The sequence below is a fragment of the Eschrichtius robustus genome, chromosome 14 (genome assembly GCF_028021215.1).
Source record: "Eschrichtius robustus isolate mEscRob2 chromosome 14, mEscRob2.pri, whole genome shotgun sequence".
Taxonomy (NCBI): domain Eukaryota; kingdom Metazoa; phylum Chordata; class Mammalia; order Artiodactyla; family Eschrichtiidae; genus Eschrichtius; species Eschrichtius robustus.
This window is the reverse complement of record NC_090837.1, coordinates 97,508,526-97,526,925: the sequence shown is the minus strand read 5'-3', so window position 1 is coordinate 97,526,925 and position 18,400 is coordinate 97,508,526. Positions and strand designations below refer to the sequence as shown.

General features: G+C 48.7%; 1 protein-coding gene across 5 annotated transcripts in view; it reads left to right on the top strand.

Annotated features, from left to right (window-relative positions):
* The first annotated feature begins 574 nt into the window (after positions 1–574).
* Positions 575–18,400, top strand: part of ZNF516 (zinc finger protein 516) — a 114,925-nt gene continuing 97,099 nt past the window's right edge. Inside the window, exon 1 of one of the 5 annotated variants that reach the window (XM_068563214.1) lies at positions 575–647. The gene's annotated coding sequence lies outside the window, so the exon portion shown is untranslated. Of the gene's footprint in view, positions 648–958; positions 1,044–4,155; positions 4,259–5,438; positions 5,538–18,400 lie in introns of those variants that run through there. The other 4 variants (XM_068563213.1, XM_068563212.1, XM_068563216.1 and 1 more) reach the window with 4 other exon arrangements.

Here is an 18,400-nt window from a genome sequence, read left to right as displayed (position 1 = left end):
CCGCCTATAAATCTGGATTCCAGGCTTAGTGCTCAGGTGCCCAAGCCGGCTGAACATGCATTCCCAGCACGCCTGCACGTATGGATGCGTGCCTGTGTGTGTATCCGTGTGTGCGCGTAAACAGCTTCCCGTAACTGGATCTGCGGCAGCGCTAGTCCTTGGGAATAAGGGGCGACAACTAGCCGCTGGGATCGGGATTCAGTGCTATTAGGGGAAGAATTATCAGTGTCTGAGTCATCGCGAGCCTCCAGACTTTCCCCGCAGTGTGGCAGAACTTTGTGCTGATGAGACAATAGTGGAGCGTGTGCGTTTCCTACAGGGCAGACCATTCCGGGGCTGGGGGAAGCCTCGGGCCTGCGCCGGGCCGCTGGGGCCCGGTCCCCTCCCCGCGCCGCGCAACCCCCGGAGCCCGGCCAGCGCCGGGGTCCCCGCGGGGCGGGCGCGTCCGGGGCGCGCGCGGGCGGCGCGGGGAGGGGGCCGGGCGCGTGGTGGGCCCCGCGCGCCCTCGCGCGTCCCCCGCGCCCGGGCGCAGCTGGCGCGGTCGGTCTAGTGCAGCGCTCGGCTCCGCGCCTCGGGCGCTCGGCTTCACCTTCAGAGGCGCGGGGCGTGCGCGTCCTCCTCCCCGGGCCGCCCGCCTCCCCGCCAAGGTAGGGGCCGGGGTGGCGGCGCGGCGGGGCCCGCGGGAGGGCGGGGGGCGCTGGGACCAGGCCTCGACGTGTGGGGGACCCGGCGTGCGCCGCGGGGGTCGGGGCTCCGGGAAGGGACTCCAGGGCGCGGGGAGGGCGGTTCGCTTTCCCGCTGGCTAGTTGCTCCGCTCCACAATTCCGGGAGAGGGAAGATGCAACTTCGGGCGGCCCAGCGAGCGCCCGGGAGGTGGCTTTTACCGCAGTGGAGGGGCGGGGTGGGAGCGCGGAGGAGGCTCCGGCTTTGTACACTTCGTCAAAGGCGACGCGGGAGGAGGGGAGCTCGGATGCGCTCTCCATCCATTAGGAGACAAAGAGCAAATTGCCTTACTTTAAAGTAAAACGCTCCGGCTAATGAAGGTGGGTGATGGGGCCTCGGGGCCCGAGGAGCCGCTTCAGTTATTAAGGGTTTGGTTGATGGGGTCGATGCCAGTGGGCACCGAGCGCTGCTGCCTCGGGGACGTGCTTGCGGGGAGGGGCGTTGTTCCCCCCCCCCCTCCCCTGGCTGCGTGCCCATCAGCTGGGAGCGCATAAGTGACCCTAACATTAAAGAAGTGAGAGCCCGGAAGGGAAGTTAGGGCCGGGGTGGGGTTGGGGACGAGGGTTCTCGCAGTGACTGAGGCGGGGTGGGGAGAGGGGGTCTGCGTGGCAGGGGCTCCTCGGAGAGGCACCCAGCCTGGCGTGGCTGGGGGCGGAGGAGGTAGTGATCGCGCTGTATACCCGCGTATATACTAGAAAAGAATACTTGGGGTGTGTGTTGGGGGGGGTGCAAAAGCGCCTCCTCTGCCATTTCCAGGGGGAGCTAACCTACTGAAGAGTTACGATCAGTATTTAGATTGAACCGCCTCGTCGAGTTTTAAAGAAACTTTGTATGAATAAGTTTGTTAAAAGACAGCCGAGTTGGGTATTTAAAACAGTGGTTCATGAAGGAAGGTTGGTGTGCGGTGACAATCAGCCCTGGTGGGCTGGGGAGCCGGTGGAGCCTTGCTATTAGGGACTCGAGAGACCGAGCCTTTTACCCGAAAAATGTGGGTCTGTAAGTCAGCCTCGCTTATTATCAGCGTTAATAAGCTCCCCGCAGCAGACCGGGATGTGACCAGGGGCTTCTGGGGTTGTGTGTCTGTGTTTTACTCATTCCGCTGGGCTTACTGATAAAGAATTACTTGGTCTCCGGGTGTGCAAAGATCAACTTGCTCAGCCCTCTTTTAAAATATATTCATTCTGTGCCTTATTTAATCCAGATGCACAAAAAGCCATTTGCTGCTTCATTGTTGGTTTACATTTTTTGAAAAGGCGACTGGTGTAACCTGTGGAATTTGAAATGCAAATAAAAGCCTGTGGGAGTCGAGGCAGAACAAATCAGCGTTTATAAAGTGGAAAAGATTTAATGTCTTTGAGATCATTGCGGAGGAAAAAAACTGGAGAGGGGGAGTGATTTTTCAGGGAGTGAATTGTGACGTCAGGTCTTTTTGGAAAAGATGTTATTTTTAAGGTCTGAAACCCAGGTATGTAAAGTGCTTACAGGAAAAACAGATTACAAGATTAACATCTGTTAACATGATCGTTTATCTCCAGCCAAAAATAGGTCAGTTCTTTCTTAAGGAAACACGAGTGCTGGCGCATGCTTAAATAATAAAATTAAAATAATGAGTTCATAAATTAGGACCAGCGTTTGTTCTAATCTGACCCGTGAAGAACATTTTTTAATTTCGAGATCAATGAAAGGTCAAAGTCCCTTTTGGGTGTTGAGAACAGCTTCACCCTGCGTCCATCCCCTCCCGGATGACCCCCTCCTTTTCGCTGCGCTCTCCCTGTCCTCCCCCACCCCGATTGCTAATTTCCCCTTTCATCCATTGAGGAAGTACAAAATATATTTAAACGGATATTGTCTGACGCCCCCCCTCGTTAACGAAGGCAAACTCTCTCTCGGCGCAGATGGCTAAGTTTCAGACCTCTGCTGTTGTTCTACCAATAAATGAAACGGTAGGGAAGGGGAAAAAAAGGAAACAGCCTTGCGAAGTCTCCCTGCCCCCTGGGTGTGAGTGACGGCTCTCCCGGCCAATCGGCAGCGGCTTTCTCCATCCCGGAGGTAATTTGGAGTGTGAGTGTGTACGCGCGCGCGCGTGCATGCGCCCCTGTGTCTGCACACTGTTAAATCCGACCAGCCCCGCGCGTCCTCAGGCTCCTGATTTGCACAGTTGTGAGCTGTAGACGTGGACACGCTTTTATCTGAGTCTTTGCAGCTAGGTGGGCACGTGGCAGTCCAAATGGAGACCCTCCCTCCTCCGAGTGTCCCCCCCGAAAAGAATGGGCGTAAGAAGTGCTTTCGGATTCAAGTCGAAACCTGCAGACGGGGAAGAAAAGGAGTGATGCGATTGTGCTTCTCAGAGACTGGGGAATCGAAATGTGTGGTTCCTTCCGTCACGTTCCCACGCGGCAGGCGCGCCCTGCGCTCTTGGGGTCGGAGGGGTGGAGCCCACTCGCCGGGCGCTAAGCGTAGCCAGGTCGAGGATTGTTGAAACTGGTGTTAACTGTAAAAGTGAAGGGCAGCATGGACCTTCCAACTTCAAATTTTATTTTCTCACTGGCAGTTGATACTTAGTCCATGGCAAAGGCTAGAATGTGACCTGCTCATGGTCAGAGTTCTGCTGCCCACCCGACTTATGAATGCGAAGATCTGGCCGTGGCTCCCGCGCACAATGGGCACATTCACGGGCGGAGCGCGTCACGGGCCGCCACACGTTTCCTACGGGTTTAACCCGGCACCAACTTCCCTAGGAATACTGGTAGTGTTGTGTGTGGACACATGCTACTAGCCATATAGCATCTCTGTTCAGTATTGGAGTGGCTGTGCTGCTTCGCTCTGGGATGGATGGCGATGCTGCAGGGAACGGGTTAAGGACCCACATGTGCCCCCTGCTTCCCCGAGACCCCTGGGAGGCACCCTGCGACTCGGCCTGGTCCACGCACGGTGTGTCCGGCTGCAGAGCCGCGCGGAGGTCTGCCGGAGGGTCCACGGGCGACCCCGGGCGACCTTCGTCCTCTCCCATCAAGATCCTAACTCGGTTACAAGGTGGTGGTGTCCAGAGCCCCGCGCCTCCCGCCCGGGCCATTTCCGCCCCCTAAATCCGAGTACGACTCGATTCTCTTTCCCCCGCCCCCCAACCTCTGTGAGCTCGCGGATTGAGGAATGGGCAGAAGGGGGAGGCGTCGCTAGATTAAATCATTCCTATTTCTGTTTCTCCCGCTGGTGCGGCGCTGGGCCTGGGGCGCCTGGGGAGGCGGGGGCCGGGCGGGGGCCGGGCGGGGGCGGGGGCATTTACCTGCCCGCCCCGGGGGCGGCGGCCTCTCGCGGCCCGGCTAACTGGGGGAGGGCCGTGGGCGGCGGGGCGGGCGGGGCGGGGAGGTGGGGGAGGGCCCGGCCCGCCCCCCTCCCCCCGGCGCCCGCCCCCCGCCCCCGTCATGTGGAGCGGACGTCACACGCCTACACTGTAACCCAAGAAGTGAAAGAGACGGGGACCCACGGCCCAACTTCGCACCGTAACAAAGGCGGGGGTCCGTGCGGGCCGGAGAGGGTCTGACTGGGGAGGGAACGGGCCGGCGGGAGGGGGCGGGGGATGAGGTTGGGGGTGGGGAGTGCAGGGCCCGGGGCTGCTCTGGGGCGGGAGACTGGGGGGCCCGGCCGGGGGCTGAGGGCCTGGTCTGGGGCGGGGTCTGCGCGGGGCGGGGGAGTGCGGGCCGGGCCGGGCCGGGGGGCCGGGGGGCCGGGGGGGGCGGGCTGCGCTGGGCCCCGGCTGGGGCGGGGGTGTGCGCGGCGGCGCGGACCGCGCTCCGGGGGCCGAGGCGCGGCGGAGGCCAGGTAATTGGTTTCTATTTTAAACTTCACTTTGTCCTGGCGGAGGTGGGGCGGTGGGAGAGGCGTGGCCCCCGGGCGATTACATAAGTGTTCATACCTGACCTGGTGCCGGGCCGCGGGCGGCGCGCGGATTTGGGCGCGAGGGGCTGGTGGGCACCGGGCCCGGGCGTCCCCGTGCGGGGCGGCCGCGCGTGGAGTTGCTGCGTCGTGCGCGTGGGACCTGGTGCGTGTCGGCCGTGGGGAGCCCGCGTGCACTCTGGGCTGCGGCTGGAAGCCCCGGGGTGTCCGTGGCTGGGGGTCGGGCCTGCCGGCGGGGTCCACCGCGTAACAAAGGGCAGGGCTGCGGGACCCTGGGCCGCGCACCGCGCCGACCTAACGGCAGGTCACAAAAGTCTTCATTAAACGTGCAACAGACCGGCATTTCCCCCATGAACCTGCCCGTAGGTCTCCAGTCTTGATTAAAGATGACTTAAACATTGAGGCGCTCCCACCCCGTGGCGGTGTGATAAATACCATTAAAGGTCTGACCGGAGGAGAAGCAAGGGTGGTTATTCCCCCAGCAGGATCTTCGCCAGATTATTTTTCATGCCTTCGTGTTAGTATGATCGGAGTATTTTGGTTTAGGAATGTAAGTGCTACTTTAAGGAACTAGGCATGCATGCTATTTGGTAGGATCTTTCTACTGCCGCGCAAAAAAAGAGAGGTCGTTTTATCATTTGTTTGTTCCTCCTTCATTTTCTCTTGCATTCTTTGATTGTGGCGTCAAAATAGCTGTGTTATTTATATTGACACAGACTGGCCAGAATTAACTATCCCACATGCCACTGCTGCGCAGTTTCCCCGCCTGTGTGCGAAATTGGAGGGTGCGGAGCTGGCCGGCCGTGCCTGGGTCTGAGAGTTCGGGTCCTGGAGAAGGACAGTTTCACGAGAGCAACTCCCACGCTGTCTTGAATGGACCCTGGGAGACCCTGAGCTCTGCGCGAGACTCCAGTATTTTGGTAATGGAATTAGAATTTTGATGTGTTAAGGTACAAATATATTATGTCTGGTATTTGTCTTAGTTCATTAGAAAGGCTTTATTTTGTTAAACTTGCTAATTTGAATAAAATGAAACGTTTAGAGCACAGTAACATTCTAAAAAAATAACAAGCCCAAGGGATGTGCCATAAAGCTAACTGAGAAGAATGCGAATGTCTGTAAAATGAAACAGGACAGCCAAGGAGCATATTTGGTAGGTACAGGATTCAGCAGTGGGACAAGAGAGAGGAGTTTTGCTTCGTTTCATTTCCGAAAGCTTTTGTTTGTCAGCATAATCTTTCCAAATGGCTTAGTATACTGAAACTTGCTCCATCAAGGACTTTTAACTTTCGGATGTGTAACTGGTACTAGTCAGTGATGACTTGAGAATAGTTTTCATCACTAGTCTTAATCCCATTGTTATTTGTAGAGGACCTTTAAAAGTTGACTGACTAATTTAGAGATTAAAGTTTCCTTGGGGCTCTGAAGTCCCACATTTCTAACTTTATGAGACATCTCAGAGACCAACCCAGAGTGAATAGAATGGGAGATGTCTGTGAAAACAGGTCGATGCTGAAATCACCTTGTCTCCACTTCCGTGAATTAAACTTTAACTTCATTTACCTTACTTGCTCCTACGTGGAGATATTTGAGTCTTACAGGTGGAGCATTTAATGGGGAGATTAAGTTTAGCAACAATTATGTGAAAAAGAAAAGGAGACTTCTTTAAAGAAGAACTCAAAGTGGGGTAAACTCTAACAGATGGTTTTCAGCGTTACTAAACAGGGAAAAATGATAATGTGACCTAGGAATTTAAGTAGAGTTTAGTCATGGATAGTTCTTGAAAAACCAGTGCTCAGTTTATTGGGTTGCTGTGGATTTTTATTTATTCATTTTCCAGGATACGTATGGGTCTTATTCATAATTTACCAGAAGGACTCTTATTAAGAATTTTGTAGGAGTGGCTGTAAGTCTGGCTGGAGATTGTGTTTAGAGTTTCAGCTGCATTATACCTTAATGGCATAGAAATAGGAAACTGAAATAGAAGCTGATTCTGTTCGGGGGGGAAGGAGCTTGTCCAGACGTGTGTACTTTCCTTTCATAATATATTTGTTTTCAGTGTTCAAGACACTGCACTCTTCTGGTTTTTATTCCATTTTCAACATTGGTTTTACTTGTATCATTAAAAGTGATATTTTGCTTATAATGTAGCTAGATTTCCAACTGAATAAAGCAACTCTGTTGTGCAGGAAACAAATAACTTTTTCATTGGTGTTTGATGGCCAAATTTAGCTGGAGACAGCTAACGTTTCTCGGTGATAGGCATAGATTTCAGCTGAAGGCATAGAGCTAATGGTAGAAAGCAGAAGAAAGTGAAATGTATTTGATCATATATCTGCAGTTATAAATATTTGAACATAGAAGTAACATTCCTTCTTCAAAAGCAGACATCTTACATGCTGTAAATGTTTATACCTTTTAGCACTTGGATGGACTTTTTCTGACACAATCAATTCTTTCAAAAAATGCATCTCTTTGCTGCCCTAACCCCTCCCCCTCAAAAGCTCTAGAGGCTGTGGGGAAAGTTCCATTAACTCTCTTCTTACTGAATGCCGTCCAGAGGATACTAGTGGGCCTGTGTGCTGCATTGCCCTGGCCCCGCTGCCTCTGTCCCCCTCGCTGTACTTACACCGACGGCAGAACTAGCACCCAGCACATGGACCTGCCTTGGCTTGCTTAGCACTGGGCACCTTTGATCTTTTCTTCCGGAATTATTAATGTCTAAACAGGAAGAATTCATTGCATCACTGTCTTTAGCTCCCAGACCCTTATGCTCTTGGTAGGAAACATCATCTCATTTGGATTTGCATTTTTCAAGTGAATAGAGCCGTGTCAGGAGGTGGATTTGTTCTGAAGTCTGATCAGGTGGTGTTTGGAATACATCTCCATGTGTGGTATAGAGATAGGCTAGCAGGATGGAGCTTTGAGAAGGCAGATGTGAATGTGGAGTGTGGGCGTGCATCCCTGGGCTGCCATTCTGTCTGCTCTGGAGTTTGGGTACCAGCAATTTTTCGACTCTTGTTCTGCGCTGGGCTTGGTGCTAACTGGTGGCATGAGTCACACAGGTGACAGTGGTCCTCTTCTCCTTCCTGTCTTCTCCTTGGGGATGTCACCCCCAACCTTTTCCATCTGATGACCAGCAGTATGTTGGCAGCAGCCTGTTAGGGTTTGAATGCGCCTTGGGACCACAAGAGTGACAGCATTTTTTAGATTCAAGCCTTTGCCTCCATTCTCTCTGGACCCAGGAACAAGTGAATTGTGGGGGGGGGGGGAGGTAGGGAGGTGGGACATTTCTCTTTGATGGAGGGGTGACCTCTGCCCTGAGTGAGCTGAGATCCCGCCCTACCTCTCTCACCAGAGGGGGGAGTGATTTATGGGAGGGCATCCTCTTTATCCTCTGACTCTAGCTATGAATACCTTACAGTTTTCAGAAATATCGGCAAATTGTCACGAGCCCATGTTAAGAAAGGAGTCACATCAAATGTTTATTAAAGAAGAATCTCTTAATACAACAAACCTTATGGGAAAAATAAAGAAAAACTTTCACCATAAATTTAAAATGTCTCATCCAGTTCTTTTAAAAGCACCTTTATTTTAAAATTAATTTTCTTCAGGAGAGGACTATTTAAGGGTTATGACTTAAATAGTCATAGGGAGAATACATATATAGGCACTGTAAATGCACTGCTTGTATTTGAAATTTACACTATCTGCTAAGGTATATCAAGTATATTTTAGAGGGACTGGTAAAAATTAGCAGTTGCAACTGTCTGTTTTGTGTATTCTTTATCCCTTGCATCTGGCTACACGTGATTTGAACAGCTGAAGCTTTTCTTTCCAAAGCTAGTGCTGGCTGTCATATTTATGTCCAGAATGAAATGTTTTCCAGTAGCATACATCGGAATCGTAACAAAGTATAATTTTGTGGCTTTCAATATCCCTTAAAAGTAGTTTTCCGAAAAAGAGCTGGCATTTAGTCTTCAGTGCCAATGGTACTGAAAATTACAAAGCAGAAGTAATTAGAAACGCAACTATTTTTAGAACCCAAACATGTAAATATGTGTAAAATGATGAGTAAAACACCACACCGGTGAGTCGAAAAAGTCAATTTACAAAGCAGCTCCACTGGGTTTAGATACGTTTTACTGTATATTTCAAATATGTGTTCATTCGGTAGATTTTCTTTCTTTTTCTTTCTGTTCGGTTGTTGTTGTTGATGATGGTTTGCTGTCAGGAATTTAATCAAGTCATTGCGTTCCAAAAACTGACTTTAAGAGACATGTATTTTATGTGATTGTGAGGTTCAGACACCAACTCAATGGAGTGTTGGAAGTCGGTTGAGATATTAATGTATTTTATTTTCAAGACGAAAGTAAGCTGGTGTTTTATTCCTTCAAAAGCAGGTAGGCTTGTCTCTCACCGTTTCTGGCACCCGGAGGGAGGACTGCTGTTGTCAGCTCAGCCCTCGGATGCAGCTGTCTTGTTATTTTCTTGCTCATTTAGGGGATGGGGAGCTAGGCTAACTTGTGGTGTTAGCTTTCAGGACGTAGTTGAAGGGAGACTCTGAAAAACTGAGGTTCTCTGGTAAAACTCTAGTTTTTTTCTTAGGCACTAAGAATTAAGGAAGAAAGCTTTTTTCAGCATTATTTGGTCTCGCTTGAAAAACCCGCCCCTCTTCACCTCTTCCCATGTGAAAGGAAGGGATATTTGTTTAGGAATTTTTGTCCTTTGTCTCAGAAAAGGGCAACATGTGCCTGTGTTTGCCATATGGCACTGTTTAACCTACGTTACTTGGGCTGACTTGGGCTGCATGAGGTACTGATTCATTTCAGCACTCCAGAATGTTCTTCGAAAGTTAGGGCAGTGAAGGATGCATCCAGAGATGTGCCGAGAGGCTGTCCTGTCTCTAGCAGCTTCTCATTCTGTTGATATTTGAGGGCTGTGAGCAAGTGTCACTGTTTTTTCCTGAAATAATTTTTGTGGGAAAGAGTTTGACATTAAATGTTGGCTGATTGTGTTGATTCAGGAAGACACACAGCCCAAAGTGAGTAGTTAAAACTTCTGCTGGTTGTAAATAGGTTGAAAGTTGGGCTAGCGAGACAGGACTTTTCACTGTTTTGTTCCTGATTATTCTGGTGACTTTAACCTAGAGCTAAAAAAAAATGTGGTTTTTTTTTTTTTTCCCTTAAAGAATTAGCTATTTTTTTTTTTGAATGGATGGATGAACCAATGGACAGATGGGTGATCCTCTTCCATAGTTTAAACTTTTGTGGTGCTGTTCTGGGATTATCTAGATGTTTTCATCTTGTTTTGTTTACACGTGTTATTTTGAATTTTCAGATAGACATGGATTTAATCACAAGGGTAGCTCCTCTGCTAGATGCCACATCTCAGGAAGCTGTGGACGTGGAGAATCAAGATCTCTGCCTCCATTTTTAAGGTCCCGTATGGCTGTGGAGTTGCCCACCAAAGCTCATGTGTGTCCAGATAGTCTCCTGCTGAATCTGTCTCATTAGTTTTAATCGTACTGTGTTTCCTGTTTTAAGGAGAGAAGTAAACACATTTATACTCATTCATGTGTGTTGCCTGTAAAGCGTATGTGGGCATATGTGGATGGGAAGGTATCTCTCACAGAATCTGAGCGGTGTGAATGAAGACTGCTTTGGGTGACACATCATTTATATTGACACCGTCAGTGACCTGGGGCGATTTTTGTGCCATTTGGAGAAAATATGATCATTCACATTGATAATCATAGTCTCACCAGATGGAGATTCATTATACCAGAGCTTTTCGTGTCTTTAGCATGACCATTAGCATAACGGTGATAATTTGTTCCTTGGAGTAACACCAAGCGTAATTTAAATTAGTGTTATTGTGATGACCCAGCCAGGTGCTCAAGTGGCTTCCTTAGTTCAGACGTGGCTTTTTACTTTTTAAAACAAGAGGCAAGGACGATGACCTCATTTCTAAAACCAACTTGAAAAACACAACTATGAGTAAATAACTGAATTCCTAATGTAAAAATACTTGCCATAGCAACGTAAACTTGGGACAATTCTGCAGAGTCATGGGATTAGTGGTTTAGTGGTAGGATTAAAATTGGCCTCAGTAAATTACCCTGGTGACGGAAAAGCAGAGTCTGTTAAGGGTTTTACAGGAAGATTGGCTTATCAGTTATTTTCTAGGTTGATGAAAGATTATGGGCTGCTTAAAATTTGAACTTTACAAAGGAAGGTTAATTTTTCTAATAGCTACACATTTTAAAGTATCTGTAGGGATTGGTTAAAAAAAAGAGGTTACAGCAGTTAGAATTAGGGAGTTTTTGTGCACGTGGGAGTCCATTGACCATCCGTGTCCATTTAGCTACAAACGTTCAGAGGGCAGTTGAGAGTATGCATTTCAGCCAGCGGTTAAATTAGGTCTTTCCAGTGTCCATGGAAATAGTAGACTATTTTGGAAAGTGCATTAGATCTTTGGGGCCACAAAGGCACCATTTAGACGCTTAACTGAGCTGTACCTTCGTGGCCCGAGCAGGTTACGGGGGTGCATTGCTCCAGAGTAGGGTTTTCATGTCTGTCGGGAGTTTTCAATTGATTCTACGGAATGACCATGAAGGGAAACATTTACTTTCCTGGTTATTTACCTTTCTTTGTACATTTGTGTTACTTCTATTTGGACTTGTTTAAAAAGGCTCATACTGAGAGTTATATGTGTGTTATTTGCAGCTGACTTAGAGATGATTTGGGGGTGAATCTGGACATTTTACAGGTACTGAACTGCAGAAGGACTTAGTGATTCGGCTGAGGCCACAGTGATGGAGTTGAGCTCAAACCCAGGTTTCCTGAGTCGCAGTCTGGTCTCTTCCTGGTACCCCGTGCCGAGCGCACAGAAGAAAGTGAGGTCGCCGTCTGAGTTCACAGTGAGCTTGTCGAGAAGGTGCAGGGCTGATCGAGCTCTGCGAGTGTAGACCTAGCAAAGTGGTGGGTTATTTAGGACAGGAGGGAGAGGGCTCCACTTCAGTTTCACTTTCTGTTGCTTAAATCTGTCTCCAGAGAGAAGAAAAAATGTTGACTAAATTTTTGCAGCTCTCCATGGGGATATCGTGTTAGTGGGAGAACTGGATAAACTGTCCCACTTCAAGGCCACCCAGCATCGCCGAGCTCAGACTGGGAGGAAACGGGGAAGCCCTGTCGTCACCCAAGACCTGGCAGCTGTGGGCACCCGTTCCCAGCTCAGCATGGGGCCCGGGTACAGATTTTCTCGGGTATCCCAATGGTTAACACCCTACTGTCATCACTTTTTATAAGAGTGTAAATACAGAAAGCAAATCACCAGTAGGGGATAGAAAGTCCTAGAAGAAAAAAGCCAGCAAAACATCGCAGGGAAAGGGGTCCTCGAGGACCAGCGATGGCTGAGATAGACCCGCAGTCTCTGGTGGGCCTCCTGTCTGAGGCCGCGGCAGAGGTGAAGTGCACGCTGGTGCAGAGCAGGGCACGTGCAGGGCTGGGCTCTCATCGCGATGCAGCGGGTCACTGCCAGGTGGGTTGGGGAGAGCCACAGGGGAGACCAGAGCAGGTGGGCACCTTCCCTTGTGCACATCTTTGGTGCAGGTGGGACGAGATGGCAAGGAAGAGGAAGACAGGTGGGGGAGAGGGGCAAGCCGACCACGGTGAGACCACGCTTCCCTTTTCCCTGCTGGTGATGGCAGTTCAGACAGGTGGCCACAGCACCCGTGGGCCTGGCTGGCGGGGTCTTGCTCTGCTCCTGGATGCTGTATAGGGGATCCGTTCCCTCTGCCTGCTCCGGCAAACTGGGAGCTGGGTCAGGGTGCAGTGAATTTGTCTTCATCGTGCGAGAGCCGCTTAGAAAACCTGTCTCCTTTGCGTTCTCCACGTGAGCAAACATAGCCAACATTCTAGGTTTTCTCTTAAGGGGAAAAATCAGTAAACTGAGACCCGGATTTTGCATTTGTTTCCCCTTCTCTGAAGAAGATAGTACTGAGTACTTTTTCATTATTTACCTGACACTATGCCCTAGGTAGTTTGCTACCTTTCTAGAAATTTCTCAAAATACGTAATGACCCATGTAAACTCAGATTGTAGAGATTTATTTAATCGGTGTATGGACATCATCCTGTATGCCCTTCTGTGAGGATTTTGGCAGGCTTGTTGGAGAATCTGGTGATTGAAATCCTGTTATTCGTCTGTTGGTAGGAAGAGTTTGCTTGTTTATCCCCATTCCATAAAGGGTATGAGGTAACACTTGAGGTCTACGTTAAATATAGAGTAAAACATAAATAAAAGTCAAGAACAAGGAAATGAAATAATAGGTCCTGACAAGGGGAAAATAGGATTCCATATCCAGATCATCGTGTTCCGTCCTGTGGGTATATACTTGGACCAAAATTTATAATCTGAGCTTTCTGGTCACTAAAACAAGAGTGAAACAGGGCCATTTATATGTCGAATTGACAATACGGGCAAAACTCACCGGTTCTGTGAAAGAGAAGCCTTTTCTAGCCTGTAACCCTAAAGGAGACTCCTCACGTTGATTTGTATGTTGACCTTTTTCACAGGCCACGTGTTTTCATGTAGACGGTCTTCAATGACGCTCTTAGGGTAGGTCTGCGGTGGCTTTCCAAAGGTGGTTCCTTGGAGCTACCCTGGTACAAGGAGCCGAGGGCATCAGAACACAGTAGTACCCCGCGTTGAGAGCTATTTTTTGAATCACCATGACAGTACGATCCCAGGTATTGAGCATTAACAGTTTCTCGCTGTATTAGAAGTTTAATTTTTACTACCAAGGACTTATAGACGTGAATCAAATTGGGTGAATGCCTGAAAAACCAGACTCCCAAATAAATAGCTCATAAATGCTCTACCAAGGCTCATTTCCTTTCCACAAACATCCATCTCACACCCGCTGTGAGCAAGGCTCCCACGTTCTGTGTGTATTTTGTTTAGTATTCGTAACAGTTAGGAGATAGGAAGTCATTCTAGTCCCCTGCCCCCCACTTCCTTAACCACTGAGACTCTCACGGTTAAGGAACTTGGGTTATCTGAGCAGACCATCTTCTGGGCAGTCACCTTGAGTTTGACCTTTCTTATGCTCATTGAAGCCTAGAGACTTTGAGTCTTGGTCTGAACCATCTGGAATTGTGTCACTGTGGAGATCACATCGTGGAAGGCCAGTGTTCCTCCTCCCGGCCTCTCCCCCTTTCTAGGTGGCCGGGGTTACTGGTGGATCCCCAGGAGGAGCTGGGAGCCAGTGTCAAGGGTGCCCTGAGCTGGGACTGGCCACCTGAGCGTGTGGGCCCCCGCTCAGCACATGGCCATGTCTGTTGTGAAGGTGAGCGGAGACTTCGAGTAATCAGTCCATCAGGAAAGAGCGTGGTCTGGGGATTTGAAGCAGGGAAGCTCCTGCATCAGCGTCCAGCCGTCCAGCCAGCTAGGGGGGCTTGGCCCACCTCAGCCGCCTCTTCTCCTGGTCGGCTTAGGGAGCCTGCACCAAAGCCCAGAGGGGCCTGAGCTTGGGAAACTGGGGTCTGTATTTGCAAATCTCTAGGGCAGGGGTCGGCAGCCGTTTTCTTCCTCCCTCCCTCCCTCCCTTCCTTCCTTCCTTCCCCTCCCTCCCTCCCTTCCTTGCTTTCTTTCTTTTTTTAAATTTTTATTAGAGTATAGTTGATGTACAGTGTTGTGTTAGTTTCAGGTATATAGCAAAGTGAATCAGTTATACATATATATGCATCTCCACTCTTCTTTTTTTAGCTTCTTTTCCCATATAGGCCACTACAGAGTATTGAGTAGAGTTCCCTGTACTGTACAGCAGGTTCTTACTAGTTATCTATTTTATATATGGTAGTGTGTATATGTCAGTCTCAATCTCCCAATTTATCCCTCCCCACTGGCAGCCTTTTTTTGTAAAGGGCCAGATAATAAATATTTTGGGCTCTGTGGGCCAGAACTTCTTGTTAGAGCTAATTCACTCTGCCTTGTAGCAGTTATAGAAGCAACCACAGACAACACATCAGTGAGGAAATAAGCTTTATTTGTGGACACCGAAACTTGAATTTCATGTCATTTCATGTGTCACAAAATACTCTTCTCCCTTTGATTTTTTTCCAGCCACTTAAGAATGTAAAAACCATCCTCAGCTCACAAGCCACACAAAAACAGGTGGCGGGCAGGCTGGCTTTGGCCTTGGGGCTGCAATAGGCTGACCGGCACGCTAAGACAGTGCTGCCTGGTAAATAGAATGCTGCTGTCGTTTTCAATTTTCTAGTTACCCCATGGAAAATGGTTAAAGAAGTGGGTAAAATTAATAATGTGTTTTATTTAACCCGGTAGATCCAAAATGTTCCTTGAACGTGTAAATGACATGAAAGTTACTGCTGAGTTAGTCTTCGCTCTTTATTTCACACTAAGCTTCGGAAATCTGGTGTGGATCTCACACTTAGGGCTCAGCCCGATGTGGACTCGCCCCTTTAGCCCCCGTGGAGATGGCACAGCTGCGGGGCTGGAGGTGCTGCCCGGGCGGGCGCCCCTGCCGTCAGCCAGGGCCTGGTGCTGAGGTCGATGAGGAAGCTTCACTCCTCCAGTTGAGCTGTTTGTAGACAAGGACTCTAAGGGGAGATAACGATACTTTGGAAATATCTCAGCCGAATCCGAGCAGCTTAATTAAGGGAGAAAAAGTTCTTTTTTACCACTCTCAAGCCAGGAGCTGGGGTCGGGGGGCGCTGGGCGCTGAAGGGAGGCTGGGGCCTGACGCCGCATCATGTCTGTCCCTCGGCGAGTCCCTGGTAAATTGGCCCAGCATGCTGGGAACCAGGAGCCTTGCTGTCTCCCTGTTCCCTGCTGCCGAGCCCCGCCTCTGCTGTAGCATCCAGAAACTCAGAAGTGTTAATCCCGGGTTGCAGGTGTGTGGGAAGGAATTGTAGTGTAAGAGGCAGCCTCTGGCTTCCAATCCAACATCAGTCGTGGTGCCTTTTGGCCAGTTCTGGAGCCGGTATGCCTTTACTTGTTCATCTGTGAAATGGGGTGAGATGCTGGCCTCCCCCGAGGGCCGGTTAAAGGACAATGTGCCTTGTACCCGAAAGAAAGGGAGCGGAAAGCAGACTAAATTACAGATGAAGGTTACTTACTCGAGAATTTCAGAACACAGAAGGATGGTTCCAGTTTATTCTCTGTCACATCTAGTGGTAATATGTAAACGTATAAACTTTACATCCAGCATAAAAAAGCATTTGGTTCTTCCTACATTTTGCACATAAAAAAAATCACCTGTTTACGTTACAGAGGAGGTGAGAATTGTGGTCTAATTCAATTAGATAGATATACTTTATATTGAGCATATTAAGCCTTAAACCTGTTTTATCCTCATTTGCCACCTTTTTGCTTTGTTAACCTCACAATATAAAAAGCAACTTTATAAAATATAGAAACTGTTAACTTCGCTTGGGGGCTTAAAGTGTATCTGGAGTGAAAACCCTGGGCAGAGTTCATTGATTATTTTGTACATCGTTGTTGTAATGATGGTAGGACACCAACAAAATGCTCTTTGTTGGAGGAACAGAGTATTTTTCTGAGATTGTGCTTTTGCAGGGCCTCCCCCTGCATTCTTCATGGATGAACTCGTGCCGATCTCATTTCTGCTCCCAGGTCCTGGGGATGTGAAATACGGTTGTTGGATGAGAGCTCAGTACACTTTGAGCTCTGTATCAAAGCTTGTGAAAGCGCTGACGTAGGGGGTTTTCACTTAGGAGGGCCGTGTGGATGGAAAGGCAAAACTTCTTTTCCTCAAAATGGATCTGGAACCAGTGTGTTTCATCAGTCTTTTTAAAGTAGGTCATTTCCATATAATACTATTAATAATAAGAAAAAAGAAGATTCTTTCTCCCCAAATGGGTAACAATAATGGTTCAGAAAAGGTGTTTCTCAGAGGGAAGAATAAAGTAAGTAACTCAAAGCAAATGATCTCCTTTAAAGGATGCTTCTTTCAAGGAGATGAGGGTTAAATACAGTGTCATGAATATTTGTTCCTTCATGTCAGCAGTATTTTTGGCTATGATTCGTATATTATTCATGTGCTGTTAGGAATTACAGCGAGAGACACAGGTCCTGCCCTGAAGGACTTTACAGTGGGCCATTTTGTGAGTGTTGCAGAGTATGCTTGGGGGTGGTTTGGCAGCCAGCTGGAAGGGGATTTATAGGTATAAAATTGCAAGGGAGTCACATTGTGTTGGGATATTTATTACCTGCCACAGGTAGGCACAAAACCCTGCCGTTTTAGGAGACGGCGCAAAGCTCGTCTGTATCCCCATGTGTCTCAAGACTGCTGTTCCGTTTGGTTATTAAGTTTTGTCACCTTTTGAAGGTGAGACCTGGTGAAATTGCTTCCTCATCCTGGGGCTGGTCCTGCCCTTTGCCACGATGCTGTGGTTTACCTGCTATTCCTGCCTGTAAATCCAGGTTCAGGTCAGCAAGTTTATTATTTAGACTGAAGGTCACGTTCCGTATCTTGCCCTATCAGTCACTGAAATGCTTCTTTGGATAGTTAAATGGTGTTGAGACAGACTAGAATTCTGTTTACTCTCTTGCTTGTGGACTCCTAGTATCAGTGTTCAGGAAACTTATCGGACTTTAAAAAAAAATAAGATCCACTAGCGTTCAGGCAGGATAACAAAGTCCAGATCGACATTGTTCAGCTCTGATAAAAAGCACTATTTCTCTTTTTCTGTTTCATTGGCCCAACAGAACAGTGCTTTGGAGACGTGTGCAAGTTTAGGCAAAGGGATACTTCCACTCAAAGGAGAAATGAGAACTTCTGGTGTTAGGATCACTGTTCTTTAGTGTGTGGGCCTGACTTTCTTTGCAGAGTTTTCTAAATTCACATGCATCTCAACGAATTAGATTTCATAAGTTGGCTCTTATCTAGGGAATGATTGAAGGCCCCAGAGCCAGTCACCCCAAATTGGCCGTACATCTGGGGGACTCAAGAGCTTAGGCAATTTCTACCCAGTCACGTGAAATTTATGGGTATTCATTTGCCTGAGGATCTGCTAGTCAGATGGGCTTCAGTATGACAGTAAATGCAAGTGTTCTGATTAAAACATCCCTTTATTAGACAAACCATGGCTGGGTTTGGAGGTTAGTGGAAAACAGACACAGGACTGCAGGCTTACATTGAATCACTCAGGGCAGAATTTCTTTCCTGTTCACTTGAAAGTCACTTTGTTTAATTCACTTTAAGATGTCTGAAGTTGGAACTACGAATATGAGCTCTGTCCTATTTTTTTTTAATACATTTATTTATTTATTTATTTTTGGCTGTGTTGGGTCTTCGTTGCTGCGCGTGGGCTTTCCCTAGCTGCGGCGAGGGGGGGCTACTCTTCCTTGCGGTGCGTGGGCTTCTCATTGCCGTGGCTTCTTTTGTTGCGGAGCACAGGTTCTAGGCACATGGGCTTCAGTAGTTGTGGCTCTTGGGCTCAGTAGTTGTGGCTCGCGGGTTCAGTAGTTGTGATCCACGGGCTTAGTTGCTCCGCGGCATGTGGGATCTTCCCGGACCAGGGCTCGAACCCGTGTCCCCTGCATTGGCAGGAGGATCGTTAACCACTGCGCCACCAGGGAAGCCCTGTCCTATTTTTAACTGAGAGGAATTGTAGTAGCTGAGCACAAGTGGGGTTCCTTTCCCGTTACCCCTTAACTTTGTTTCTTGTGTAGCATCCCATTTGCTGGAAGGGAGTTGATCTGAATGTCATTATTCCAGGGAATTAATATGAAGC